Below are 14,852 nucleotides of genomic sequence, written 5' to 3' on the forward strand. Positions count from 1 at the left end.
CGAGTTGGCGAGCTTCCTCAGCGTAGTTGGTGAATTCTTCTGCGTCAGCGGTAAGCAGCTGGTCGTCAGCCGCACATGACAGCATAGCGTCGAGCATGGTCTGTACATCGCGTCCGTATACTAGGCGAAACGGAGTGAATCGAGTTGTTTCTTGGACGGCCGTGTTATATGCAAATGTGACATAAGGCATCGTCCCATGTTTTATGCCGGATATCAACATACATGGCGAGCATGTCCGCTATTGTTTTGTTTAGTCGCTCAGTAAGGCCATTAGACTGAGGATGGTAAGCAGTAGTCTTTCAGTGATGTGTCTGGCTTAGTTGGAAAACTTCTTCAAGAAGACGCACTGTAAATGCCTTGCCACGATCAGTAAGGACGTATGAAGGGGCGCCATGGCGGAGGACAATCTGCGTCATGAAAAATTGTGCCACTTTGGAGGATGTTGCACGTGGCACCGCCATAGTTACCGCGTAACGTGTCAGATAATCTGTAGCCACAATAATCCACTTATTGCCAGCTGACGATAGAAGAAAAGGGCCAAGAAAGTCCATACCAATTTGGTCGAATGGTACTAGCGTGGGGGAATAGGCTGCAGGAAACCCGCTGGCTTCAATGGCGGTGTCTTGCGTCGCTGGCACTCGCGGCAACCTCTAACATATCGATGAACGGTGGCGGTAAGTTTGGGCCAGTAGTAGGCCTGGCGCACTCTGGTAAGAGTGCGTGCAAAGCCCAAGTGTCCAGCGGTGGGTTCATCATGGCAAGCATGAAGGATTTCATCGCGGAGATCTGCAGGGATGACTAGAAGATAGGCTCGGTCACTGTTCCCGGCGCTTTTCTTGTAGAGGATTCCGTCGCGCGTACAGAAGGATGACAAGTTCTTAGCAAACAGTCGAGATACTGTAGAATCGAAACCCTCCAGATGATCGATCGCAGTTTTGAGGTCTGGGTCAGCCCGTTGCCAGGCCTTTAAATCAGAGGTACTGATAATGCCAAGAAAATGGCCGTCTTCATCCGTACAGTCATGGGCCAACTCCACGGGTGATCGATACAGTGTGTCAGCATCTTCATGTTTACGTCCGGATTTATAAACGATAGAGCAATCAAACTCCTGCATACGAAGGCTCCACCGTGCAAGACGTCCTGGTGGATCTCGAAGACTAGCTAGCCAACACAAAGCATGATGGTCTGTCACAACTCGGGCATCGTCAGACGTTAAGATGCGATGCTTGGCGATAGAAGTTTGCCGGACTTTCGATGATGAGGCAAAGCACGGGGCGTACTCCAGCAGTAAGGCACGCAGGGCGCGTTGTTGACAGAAAGAAAGGTCACTGCTAACATCGATGTGGTCTAGAACACTGGGAGTATCAATAACGTCAAACGCAAAACACTCAGAAACTTCCTTTAACAGTCCGCCGAAAGCGATGGCAGTAGAGCGATAGAGGTGGCGAGATTCATTCGTGAAGTTCGTGACGAGAAGCTCAGAGTGACCATTGCTGAGAATAATTAAGCTTCGAGCTGCACAGATGCCATGAGAAAATAAAAGAGAACGGTTGCTTTCAGCTATTATCGGCCCGTCACAAAGCCTGTCGCACACAACACTCACAAACACGCTGGAGCGGGGAGGCACTGAAACACACTCGGCTGAAACCCGTAGGGCGCACGTACGTTGGCCATCGGTGGGGCTGGCAGCCGCTTTCTCCGTTGAGAACGAGACCGTTCGCTGTCGGAGATTGATGATGGCGCCATATTCCCGCAGGAAATCCACACCGAGAATCAAATCACGAGAACATTCCCGGAGAACGACGCAGCTGACACCGAACGTTTACGTCGGAATCTGGATTCTAGCCGTGCACTGTCCAATAGGAGTAATTACAAGCCCCCCAGCCGTGCGTATTTGCGTGCTACACCATGGTGTCATAACCTTCCTAAGGGTCGCTGCCAGTTTCCCACTCAAAATCGAAAAGTCTGCTCCGGTATCCACTAAAGCGCTGACATTATGACCATCGATGCACACAGGGATGTCTAGCGATAGCCGGTCTCGTGAACCAAACGCTGTCGTTTCTGCTCCAAAATCCGTATCTGTTCTCATTGGGGGGACTTCTTTGTGCTGACATTTAGCGGCCCCGCCCCCGGAGGTCGCTCTACACAGTTTTCCCGGTGGGGGCTTGGCGAGCGACCAGGCGGTGCTCGCGGAAAGTTACCAGTTGTTGAAGCGGTTTGCCGACGTGGGGATGGAGACCTGGATTGTCGGCGCGCCATCCGGAGGCTCTCTTGTGCGAGGTTGTCTCCAATGTCACGAGGTAGGTGTCCGAACGTGCGTCTAGGTGCGTTGGTGTAAAAACCGTCCGGTCCGAGTTCCCGATAAGGGCACCACCGGAAAATGTGACCGGGTTCCCCACAGTGGTAGCAAAGGCAGCGGCTCCGAGGGGCCTGCCAGTCGTCCGTTTGTCGAATGTTTGATCGCTGTGGCCGCACGTACCGCGTTGGTTGCTGTACAGGAATGTATTGCGTTGGCTGCTGGACGGGCATGCACTGGGTTGGTGGTGACGTAGACAACGGAGCTTGGACGGAAACTGGGCGTCGGAGAATGTCAGCGTAAGTCAGACGAGGATAATCAGGAACAGGGGTACCTGAGCTTCAGCAACATGCTGAGATGGCTGCGTGACTTGCTGAATCTCTTCGCGGATCATATGTGCGAGAGAATCACCCCTGGGTTGGAACGTGCCACAGACCTTCTGCAGTTCCTCGCGTACAATCGCAAATAAGATCTCGGAGCTATTCAGTATTGCTTACAGCAGCTGTAAGAGGCTCGGCAGCAGTTTTAGCGAGGATTGGGCTGTCGTAGTCCGCCGAGCGGCGCTGGTGTAGGACCTTTTCCATGGTGACCACCTCTGTTAAAAATGAGGTAACTGTAGTTGGTGGGCTACGCGCAAGACCAGCAAAAAGCTGTTCTTTAACCTCATGCATAAGGTGGCGCAGCTTTCTCTCTTCAGACATGTTGGGATCCGCACGTCGAAATAGTTTCGCCATGTCCTCAACATACATCACGATGGACTCGTTTGGCATCTGTTTTCGAGATTGTAGAGCACGTTCTGCTCATACGCGCTTATCCAGGCTGATATACTCCTCTACGATAAGACGGCGGAACTGAGGTCATGATGTTATTGTGCCTTCTCGGTTCTCATACCATGTCAAAGCATGGTCTTCCAGGCAGAAAATGGCGTTCCGTAGCTTTAAGTTGTCGTCCCACTGATTAAAGGGGGCGACTCGTTCGAACTGAGTTAGCCAATCCTCAACGTCTTCATGCGCAGTGCCATGGAACGATTTCGGCACTCGGGGGTTTTGAACGCAAACAGGAGTACCTTGCATGACTGTCGTAGTGCTTTGCGTGGCTGGCCGGAGGCTCGTTGTTGAAGTGGACTCCAAGGGCCCGTGTTCGGAAGGAAGGCCCAGGTTCCTCCGGCTGCCGCGATGAACTGGCGTGTCCACAGGCAAAAGCTCGGTGTCGTTGGTTCGCGGAGGGGTGTGCGACATTGAGAGGACAATTACCCAGCGGCTCCACCAGAACTGTCACGAAGACAGGGATTTATGGGTATCGGCAACAGGGGCAGATACACACAGTCAAGAGAGAGGTTCCCGAGAAACGGTAACACGAAGACACAAGATCAAGAGTTCACAGTCCCAGCTAGCCGAAGCGCGCGAGAGTCTCCGACTTCTTTGTCGTTCAAGCGCTACCTCGAACCGTCAGGTGGCAATATTATTGCATTGGTTAATATTAACGATAACTACAAATTCCTGCACGTGTTTCGCATGCCGGAGCTCGGGACCTGCCGTAGGCGAGGTGTTAGCGCGGTTGGTTTGCGGGATTGTCGTCAACGGGGTAGCGCTCTTGTTGGACAGCGTGGGCACACCTTCGGATCGCTTCCTAAACGCTATTTGAAAATAGCTAAGATAATTGTTAATTCCGCTTGCTCTGTTTATGATCACGATAGTTCGTTTGTTGGAAGCAAATGCCGATTGGATGAAGTAAACGAAAAAGGTGGCAGGCTGTGTGACAACAGCGAACCATGATTTACGCTTACCGAAGTGTACGTAGTACGATAACCACAGTTAAGAATAACTATGGTTAGGCTGCACATTTGACTAGGGTACAAATGCAGGCGTCATATATCTTTCACCGGTTTGTGATGTGCGACGCAATTTAAAGGTTCTCTATCGAGGTTAGGCTTCTGCGCCGCACCTCTTCGCGCGCCGTAGGACCACACACGTGTAAGTCTGTACGGAATTTTTCCCTTTCAAAAGCCGAGAATCTACCAAAATTATATAATCGTGGTCGCCAGCTATTGCCGCAAGATATATACAGGCCGATTTCAATTTGGTAAGTTACCCCAATTGCGTGGAAACTCTTAAGCATCCTCTCTTCCTGTCAAAAATGTATTAAAAAGTATAACAGAAAAGGAGAATTCAATTGTGGCTTTTTGAAATACCGAAATACCCAGCGGAGGGCGCTATTTACAGCAGTTGTTCGAAGAAAATGTGAATTTGAGCGTCGCTCTCTCTGTGTTCCAACGCAAACAGCAACGGACAACTACCGCACTCCGCCTCGAACCCCACTAGCAGTCCTACGCTGGCTGCTGCAGTGTGTTGGTCATGTCAAGATCTCGATGGTGACGGCTCCACCAATCGATTACGCAGGTTCACGTGTCAGCAACCAGCATACAACGAGGGACCATTTGGGCGCGTTATGTTGTGAGATCTGCCTCTCCCTGCGACAACATCTCCGGCATGGTGGTGTAACGACAGATTATTTGCAGGTTCCACAGGCGGCCGCTAGTTGAAACAATTTAGTTAAAAGACGCGGAAACACACAATTTAAATTTTCATTTTTTTATGGAAAAATAATTGCGTCCATGAAAGCGACCACTTAAACGTTTGTTTTGTTGTCAATAATTTTCTCTCACATTTTAGTTCATTACCCGTTTGACTTCCTCGTATATTCGTTTATTACGTGTCTTAAGAAGTAGAGTTCATCACAAAGTAACGGAATAGATAGTGGAGATACATTTTATCTTTTATGTTAAATCATACAGTATATTTTAACATTTTAGCTTTGCCACACTTAAAAGAAGAACTTGCGTATGAAACAAAGACTTATGCCATTTCCTTGGACGGAAAAAATAAATATTCGCCTTGTAGTTATTTCGGAACTTCCTACTCACCCCTCTGTATATGTCATCGCAAGGAGGCTGGGGCTTGGGAGTGGTGAAAACTGCACGTGGAAAATGAAAAATTTAATATCTTAACGAAACAAAACATATACCCCACTTTCGATAGTTCGAAATAACCTTTCACTAATATACTGCATTTATTGCGCATGAAACGTTAATTGGCCTTAGGTAAACATTTTTCAGCGTTTTGACCTCTATATCAGGTAATATCAAATTGCCTAAATATTACACGTGGGACATTGTCAAGGAAAGTTAATGTTGGCTGATATATAAAACGCATATCGCAGTACTGTTTGAATGGTAATTTTAGGGTATAATAAGAAAAATGGCAAAATATGGAAAGATGCAAACTTCTTGCGTTTCGTACAAGATTTTTTTCCTGCAAGCTTTTCCTACGCGTTTCTTACAAGCTTTTTGCTTCTCATTAGGTTGGCTTAAATTATCACTTGAAAAAATGCCCGAGTGTTTAATAACGAGACAGCATCCTGCTCATCTGTCGAACTTGAAATAACTAGCTTCCAATGGAGTGCTGAATAGTTTTTGCATTCACTAAACTCCTAGTGTGTTTTTGTGTCATAGGTTTCAATGTTGCAGTGCTTTCAACCACAAAAATAGTGTCGTTTACGTCAAAATCCCCAATGCTTTCCTTGACCTCGCCGACTGTTGGCTTCTTTCTTTCATGTATTATAACGAGCACCCTCATTTCCCCTTCACTTATCTGCTTGTAGCTTACGGGGGTCTCGGCTCTGGCAGTCTTGAAGCCATAGGTAGCGTAAGAGGGTTCTAGCACAGCTTTCACCTTCCCTCTTGATCACGTTCTACGTGACGCAGGCGGTAACACAGGACGTTACACGTCCGTCGCTACAGTTGAGGGTGGCGCTGGTGAACACTCTCAAGGTTCGTATACAAACAACATTAGTACCCAAGAAAGTAGCGGGAGGCACAGCGGCCGATATAGCTCTGTTGGAAGAGCACCGGACGCTATATTCGGAGGTCGCGGATTCGGTTCCCACCGTCGGCACGTTGTTTTTCCTTCTACTTTGAATTTAATTATCTTTCCCCTGAACAGATTATATTACTAATCTGTGTGATTATCGAAGTAAAATTTCAAAAATAAATGACAAATTACACGCCCCAATGCATTTCTTGGCCTCGCCGACTTTTGGCTTCTTTCCTTCACATATATATATATATATATATATATATATATATATATATATATATATACATATATATATATATATATATATATATATATATATATATATATATATATATATATATATATATAGTGTATGTGTATGTTTGCGTGCCTTCATCGTAATTCGACTGTAAAAGAGCAAATCAGAGCCAACTCAACTCGCATCGCTAATAATGAAACTGCCTGTGTGCCCTACCATAATCGCTCCATAAAGGCACAGCAATACATTTAAAGAGTATTCTGCAAGGTTCTGAAAGCACCCGTTACAAACTCTCACCAGTATACAGTTATACAATAAGAAGGCACTATTTACTTTTACTGGCAAAGAAAAATAGAGGCGCTCTGCAGCATGTTGGGAACGAAATTGAACACTTTAATGCAGAGCTTTTAATTCCGTCTGACGAAATGTCTATGTTAGATTTTTCGTTACACGGAATACCTGTCGAAAGGGTAATAGATAAATTGACCACAGCGCAGAAGAGAAAATGCTAGGATTGGCGTTAAGAGATAGAAAGTGTGTCCAGTGTTTCCGAGAAATAACTCCACTAAATGACATTATATAGTAAAAATTAAAAGGGAGAAATTGTCATAGGCAGGACATGTAGTGCGAAGAGATAATAACCGGTGGTAGCTAAGGATAGCAAATTAAGTTTACAGGTAGCAAGGGATGGCAGAAAGTTAGGTGGGCGCATGAGATTAAGACGTTCACAGGGGTCATGTGGGCACATCTAGCACAGGACCGGGTTAGTCGGAGGAATGTGGGAGAGGCTTTAACCCTGTGGTAGGTATAATTATGGCTGATGATGAATATGGTGGTTTTATTCTTTACTCTGCAAGCCCTTGTAAAAGAGAATGTGTCGCCGCAAACTTCACCCTATATTATTCATGAAAGAGCAGATATTATGTCTTACTGTGCACAGAAGAAAGTGTGTTTATAAATGTCAAAAATGTAGCATGACCATATCAAAGAGACGAAAAAGATGGTGACTAAGGAAGGACGATACAGGATGAGCACTGACTATTTTTTAAGTTTTTTTTGACATGGTAGACTACTTATACGCATGAGCTAAAGAAATTACTGAAAAAAGGAAGGAAATTTTTAAAGGTGCAAAAAAAAACAACGAATATGAAAAGTATGTGAAAAGTAGGCCACCTCTTTACCATCTTCTGTCCAGATATGCAATCTCAAAGTCTGTTACAAATATGTTCGGCTTTATGATGCGCGAGTCCTGATGTTTAGTGGTGTAAAAAGATTCCACTACCTCTTGTGTTGTCTTATCGAAGTGGCGAGGCAATTGTTTTGTTGATCCGAACAAAGGTGAGCTCACCTCGCACCGGAGATAGTGGGCCGCGATGCGTGAATTCTTGTTTCGGTTACGGACGTTCGTGCTCTGCTACGTGCTCTTGAAGGCGTGTGTTGGGACATTGTCAATTTTGTTATATTTAGTTGGCACCGCAGGAGAGGTAGAACTGATAAGCGACACTTTTGGTGCATTCAACATGGCCTTCTTCATGGCGTGTAGTGTTACTACCCCTACATTTTTGTGCCGTCAAGCTTGCGATGCACGGATGGGTATATGCGTTGTGAATAGGAAGAAGTGCACAGGAAACGTTCGAGTAAGTGGCATCGTGATCGCTTCGTGTGTTGGTCCTGACTATGTTTGCTGTCGCTGATCTGCGAAGTCCGAGTGCCTCAATAAACCCCCATCTTACATTTGGTGGAGCTGTGGAGCTGCCGGTTAAGATCTATCCTCTCGAACTGGAACTCCACAGCCGCCCGTTACCACCGCCTGCGATGCCTGAAGACAGCAACCACCAAGCCGTACAAGTTGGCTCGCCCATCACCGTCCCGGCTCCCTCCGCCAGCGAGACCCCGCCATCTTCAGCAGCACTGACGACCATGACGTCGAGGACTGGCTTAAACACAATGAGCGGGATAGCGCCTAAAACAAATTGGACACGGAAACTAAGTTAAGCAACGTGAGTTTCTATCTCACCGGTGTAGCAAATCTATGGTTTCGGAACCATGAAGCGGACATTTCATCTTGGTTCATGTTCAAAGCCAGCTTCTCAGAAGTTTTCGGCCGTCCGGCTGTGAGAAAACTTCACGCTGAACAGCGCTTGCGTGCGCAGTCTCAGCAGGTTGGCGAGAATTTTACGAGTTTCATCGAGGACGTTGTCGACTTGTGAAAACGCGTTAATGCACAGATGTCATAGGCCGACAAGATAAAGCACATTCTGCAAGGCATCGATGACAACGCCTTTCAGATGCTGACAGCTCGAGATATCCCTACCGTCGCAGAAGTTGTCACACGGTGTCCAAGTTTTGATAAACTATACACACAAATGGCCATAACACGCGATAACACCACGGCACATTGAGCCGCTTGCTGGCTTGACAGGTGCAAGTGAATATTCTGCACTCCAGCCATAAATCAAGATCTTCATTCGGAAGTAGTTGCTCGCCAGTGCTCCCTTAGGTCCTGCCATGAAGAGCCGTCATCACACCAAGCTCCCAGTTTGCGCCAGATTATTCAAGAACATGAACCCTCTGATTTCGCAGGCATTACTAAATCAGGGGATAGACGAGCCGTACGTGAAAGTGCTGGAAGATATATATAGTGGCCGCACAGCAACCATAGTTCTGCATAAAGAAAGTTACAAAATTACCATAAAGAAAGGAGGTAGGCAAGGAGACACAATCTCCCCAGTACTATTCACAGCTTGCTTAGAGAGAGTATTCAGAGAATTGGAATGGGAGCAGTTAGGGATGAGGGTAGATGGAAAATACCTCAGTAATTTGCAATTTACTGATGACATTGCATTGCTAAGCACTCGGGGGATGAACTCCAAATAATGATTGATGACCTAGACAGGAAAAGTAGAAAGGTAGGCTGGAAAATCAAGATGCAGAAGACTAAGGTAATGTTCAACAGCCTCGGGAAGGAACAGCAGTTTACATTAGGTAGCGAAGTACTGGAATAATTAGGCGAATATGTCTACTTAGGACAGGTAACTGCAGATCCGGACCATGAAAAGGAAATAACAAGAAGAATAGGATTGGGATGGAGTGCATTTGGCAAGCACTCGCAGATTATGGCTAGCAGCTTACCGGTATCGTTAAAAAAGGAAAGTATACAACAGTTGCATCTTACCTGTACTCACCTACGGGGCTGAAACGTGGAGGTTAATCAAGAGGGTTCTACTTAAGCTGAGGACAATCCAGGGGGCTATGGAACGAAACATGGTAGGGGTAACATTACGAGATAGGAAGCGAGCAGAGTGGGTCAGAGAAATAGCTCTAGTTAGCGATATTATAGTAGAAATTAAGAAGAAGAAATGGGCATGGGCAGGACATGTAGTGCGAAGAGAGGATACCCGATGGTCGCGTAGGGTAACAAACTGGATTCCAAGGTAAGGAAAGCGTAGGAGGGTGCGGCAGAAAGTTAGGTGGGCGGATGAGATTAAGAAGGTTCGCAGGGGTCAAGTGGATGCAGTTAGCACATAAGCGGGTTAATTGGAGAAATATGGGAGATGCCTTCGCCATGCAGTGGGTATAGTCAGGCTGATTATGATGATGATGATTCAAGAACATGTAGCTGAATTTGTTCCTCCAGCCCCTAAATCCATGCCTGCCACTGCCCCGTCGACATATGCGGCTGTTGTTGACCGACCACCTACATATGCTCCGCCACAACCTGCCTACGTTCAGCCGCCTCCTGGTCCTGCTCGAGAACCTGAGCAGTTCATTCGACCGGCTCCAAGACCCCGCAATCCCTGGCGCACGACAGATAACAGGCCAATTTGTTACACTTGCGGGCTGGCTGGACATATTTCCCGTTATTGCCAAACCGTCTCCCAGTGTCAGCACCAGCTACTCATGGTTCTGGGTAGTGGTCTTTTACGCCTCAGTATTCCGCGCCTGCTAAGCCTCCAGACTGGCGTCATTTCTCCCCAGACCGCTCAGCCATGTCTGACAGCCATTAGCCGTCGCTGAGACGCCGCTCTATCGCGATGCGACGTCGACAGAATAATGACACGACGTCGACAGTGAGTAATGACATGCCTATTTGCATGTTTCTTAGGACGAAACACGCCTAGGGTAGCCGCAGAGTGGTAAACACACTCCAAAGAAACACTGATACATCATTTCAGGAATTTAAATAGAAATTGCAACTAATGTGCTGGTAGGATGTCCTGTATGAGAGCGGTGCAGGAAAATCTTTTAATAAGTGTATTGATGCATTTGTAATACAGACAACTTCATAGAAAAGAACCAAAGCTACATAAAGATAATCGAAAACCTTGGGTCACTAGAGGCCTCCTGAATAAAATAAAAAACATGACCGCCATTATTCAAGTTTCCTACGAGCCTGCGAGCCCTGAGATCTAAAAAGAAATATAAGTTTTCCGAAACAAGGTTAACAAGGAGTTGAAGAAATCAGTAGAAAACCACTACTTGCAACTTTTTTCATCATGCTCCGGAAGCACTGCTAAACTCTGAAGTAGAGTAAATAATGTCTTGAGCAAAAATTAAAATCGGAGGCAGTGGAAATTATTTGTTTAGATCATTAAAGTGTAGAAGGCCAGGATATACTTGATACTTTTAACCGTTATTTGGTTCATAGAGGACATGAGTCATCGTTAACTCATCCTCAAATCTTCAAGTTCTCTGCACAACAAAACAGTATTTTTAAAACAGTGTACAGCAGCTGAGTTATGCTCAGCTTTTCATGAATTGCGACATATGGGTTGCGATACAGATGGTTTAAAGATCTATCCAGTATAATATGTTTTACATGATATATCTCCTGTCTTAGTCCACGTGTACAACCTATGCTTTTCGTCAAGCCCATTTCCAGATAGAATGAAAACTGCGATAGTTACGGCACTGCAAAAAAAGGGGATAAGCCAGATATCAGTAATTGCCGCCCAATCTCCTTTCTTCCCGTATCCTAAAAGGGCTCGAAAAGGTCTTACACAATCAGTTAGCATCATTCAGCTCTAAATTTGAAATCATACAAAAGCTTCAATATGGTTTTAAAAAAAATGGGTCAACGCACCTAGCGCTCCTTGATCAAAAAGAGTTTCTCTTAACTAGCTTTGAGCAGAAACTTCTAGCCATGAGAATATATTGTTACGGACGACAAGGAAGAAGAAACGGGCAGTGGCGCGGGTAGGAGCGCTCGCGCTAGACCCGCCGGGAACATTCATTAAACGTCATCTACCATCGTCATCGGTCATGTTCTGTCTCCTGTCTTCATCGGCTTGCCGTATCGTAACATTTGGTGGAGGTGCGGGGCACGACATCCCCATCCTCGCCTTGGAGCATCGAGGCCATCTTCAAGCCCGGACCATCACCGAGGGCCCAGGGGCATCGCCGAGCAGCTTCGCCCCAGCCCTTCAAGCCCAGACCTGAACAACTACCACCGCCCAGCCCCCAGCCCGGACCTGAAGACAAGGAGAACAGACCAATCAGAACCGAGATGAAGGACCCGAAAGACCCGAATGACCCGAAGGAACCGAAGGAACACGCAACCCCCGCCCAAGCTGCCCGACGTGACCTCGAGCCATAGGTCCCATGGACTCTGGTGACGGATGGTTGACAGCTCCAAGGGAGGCGGATCACCCATGCATCGTACCGGCAAGCCGTTCTATTCTTCCTCTTCTTCTTCAGGCATTCAGACACGCCCAGCATCACGCCATAAAATCATTAACATTGCTAAACTTCCTCGTCCACGATCAGGACGATCGCTCGGTAGCTCCGGGTCATGTTACGGACGACAAGGAAGAAGAAGCGGGCAGTGGCGCGGGCAGGAGCGCCCGCGCTAGGCCCGCGAACATTCATTAAACGTCATCTACCATCGTCATCGGTCATGTTCTGTCTCCTGTCTTCATCGGCTTGCCGTATCGTAACAATATGTTGTTTTTTTTTACAAGCTCTGGCCACATAAACCACAGACTCTTACTTGAGAAACCTGAACGCTGTGAGATAAGGGGTCTCTGATATGGCTGCGATCTATTCAAATCTTTATTTCTTCTTTTTCGACAGCCGCCGGCATGGAGTCTTATCACTGTGATTCAAGTGCGCAGATTGTTTCTGTATTTGTTCATGCTGGTGGTCGCGATACGAAGCTTTATCATTATTTTTGTCGCGCAATTGCGTCAAGATGTACCTCGAAGATTCCAGCTACTCGCTTGCGTTTCGACCATGTTTCAGGTTATGATAGTCACGTTTGCGGTTTTATCTAGATGGTTTTTTGCCGCCTTTAAATTGAGCGTTGACGTGTGTGACAAGTTGAAAAATTGAAAAAAAATTTTTTCCAGTAATATACAGGAAATGGGCCTCGGGCGAAAAGCTACAGCGATAGCTTGAGAGATGCCCGAGGCCCAGTAATGGCAGAGCAACAGGACGTGTGACGTTAAGGCGAAGATATACATATATAACATGAAAATTTTGAAGCACAGAAAGAGCACATATATACAAATGAAACAGCAAGCTAAAAAACAGCACAGTAAATTAACGACCCTCAATAGTGTAACAGCATGCACGAAATATGGCAGAACGTAATGAAAATGAAGTGACTATTCTTGTAATGTTTAAGGCAAGGAACGGAAAGTACAGAAAGACAGTGCGGAATTGACAAAATATAGCTTAAAGTCCTTAATTGACGCGGTAAAGAAGTTTGGGTTGTGTATGCTATAATGATTTAATATGCATGGTAAAGTAAAACGAAGGCTCTGGTTACCGTATAACGTCCTCGTTCGAGGAACGTCCCATATTTGTTTACTTCTGGTGTGAAAGGGTTTCTCGTAAGGCTTAAGTCCAGATATATTCTTCAAGAAGTCAGTTAAGCATTGAGGTGACAATTTAAGGCAATGAAGTAGACGATACTCAAACATGACATGCACACGATTAATCCTATATTTCGGAAATAATGTTTCTGTATGGGCAGTGTAGCATGCACCAGCGATCAGTCTAATTGCCTTCTTTTGGAGACCGAGTATGATGTTTAGATTTGTTTTGGATGTTGTACCCCAAACGAGGTGACAGTAGTTTATGTGAGATTGAATTAAAGCGTGATAAATAAGGAGCTTATGCTTTGAGGAAAATTCGTTGCGCAGTCTCGAGAGAAAACCAACAGATCTAGTGAGCTTGCTTTCAATATACATTATATGGTCAGACCACCTTATGCGAGAGTCGAATACAATACCGAGTGATTTGAACTTGTCTACAATTTCAATAATGTTATTTTCTAGATGCAGAGTACTGTTTACTGTAATATCCTGGCTAAGGGGACGAAAAAAGACTGCTTTGGTCTTGTTAGAGTTAACTACCAAACCATTAGCTGTGGACCATTTGTGGAGAGCACAAAGAACCAGATTTGCACTATTGATTAGTTCATCGGCAGATCCTCTAAGAAAAAAACTTGTGTCGTCGGCGTACTGAATACAACTTGTATGATAAGCTATGCACGGAAGGTCGTTAGCATATACATTAAATAGGAACGGTCCGAGAAGGCTACCTTGCGGGACACCACATTGAATGAGAAGGGAGCTAGACTTATGATTATCGAACGAAACGACCTGCTGGCGCATGTTTAAATAAGAACGAAGGAGTTGGAGGGAAAGACCACGGACACCATAGCTTTCAAGTTTACAGAGTAGTATTTCATGATTAAGAAGGTCGAAAGCTTTGGTAAAGTCGATGAAAATACCAAGGGTCAAACTTTTAGCTTCGATATTATTTAAAATAATTTCCTTTTGTAAGAGTAAAGCAGATTCCGTGGACTTGCCCTTTCGAAATCCAAACTGACTGGCATTTATTAAGGCATGTTTAGAAAAGAACCCATCGATTCTCTTGAGCATTAACTTTTTCAAGAGCCTTTGAAAAAACAGGGAAAATAGAAATTGTTCTATAGTTTGTCATCTTGTTTCTATCGCCTCCTTTGAAAATAACAGTTACGTTTGCATATTTCATTCGTGCAGGAAAAATTTCTGATGTGAGCGACAAGTTAAATATGTAGCTTAAGCATAGTGCTAAGAGATCCGAAACAAATTTAACTGGTTTAATTTGGAAGCCATCGAAATCGGTGCAACTTGTAGGTTTTAGGTTCATTATAACGTTAAAAACTTCCTCGCTGGTCGTTAAATGAAAAGCAAATGTCTCTAAACCTGTATTTTGGAGACACCCAAGTGCTTCGACCACGGAACCACTCGGTCTAAAGCTTGTGAAAAAGTCATTGAGTTTTTCTGCCAGCAAAGAGCGGGAATAGGGCAAGCCATCGATCACAAGCTGACCTAAGTGCGTATTTTTATTCTTGTTAAGAAACGATTCATTTAAAAGTTTCCAAAATGCTTTTGGACCTTCCCTGCTAGTGAGGATACGCGATTGATAGGCATATTTAGATCTTCGCAGTTCG

General features: G+C 45.5%; 1 protein-coding gene across 7 annotated transcripts in view; it reads right to left on the reverse strand.

Moving 5' to 3' along the window:
* LOC146174899 (uncharacterized) overlaps window positions 1-14,852 on the reverse strand; it is a 266,551-nt gene that overhangs the window by 65,701 nt on the left and 185,998 nt on the right. The window contains exon 14 of one of the 7 annotated variants that reach the window (XR_014702011.1): window positions 5,220-5,269. The exons of the other annotated variants lie outside the window; for them this stretch is intronic. The gene's annotated coding sequence lies outside the window, so the exon portion shown is untranslated. The remainder of the gene's footprint in view (window positions 1-5,219; window positions 5,270-14,852) is intronic. 7 annotated transcript variants of the gene reach the window in all.

The sequence above is a fragment of the Amblyomma maculatum genome, chromosome 11 (genome assembly GCF_055883805.1).
Source record: "Amblyomma maculatum isolate TAMU_Amacu chromosome 11, ASM5588380v1, whole genome shotgun sequence".
Classification (NCBI taxonomy): domain Eukaryota; kingdom Metazoa; phylum Arthropoda; class Arachnida; order Ixodida; family Ixodidae; genus Amblyomma; species Amblyomma maculatum.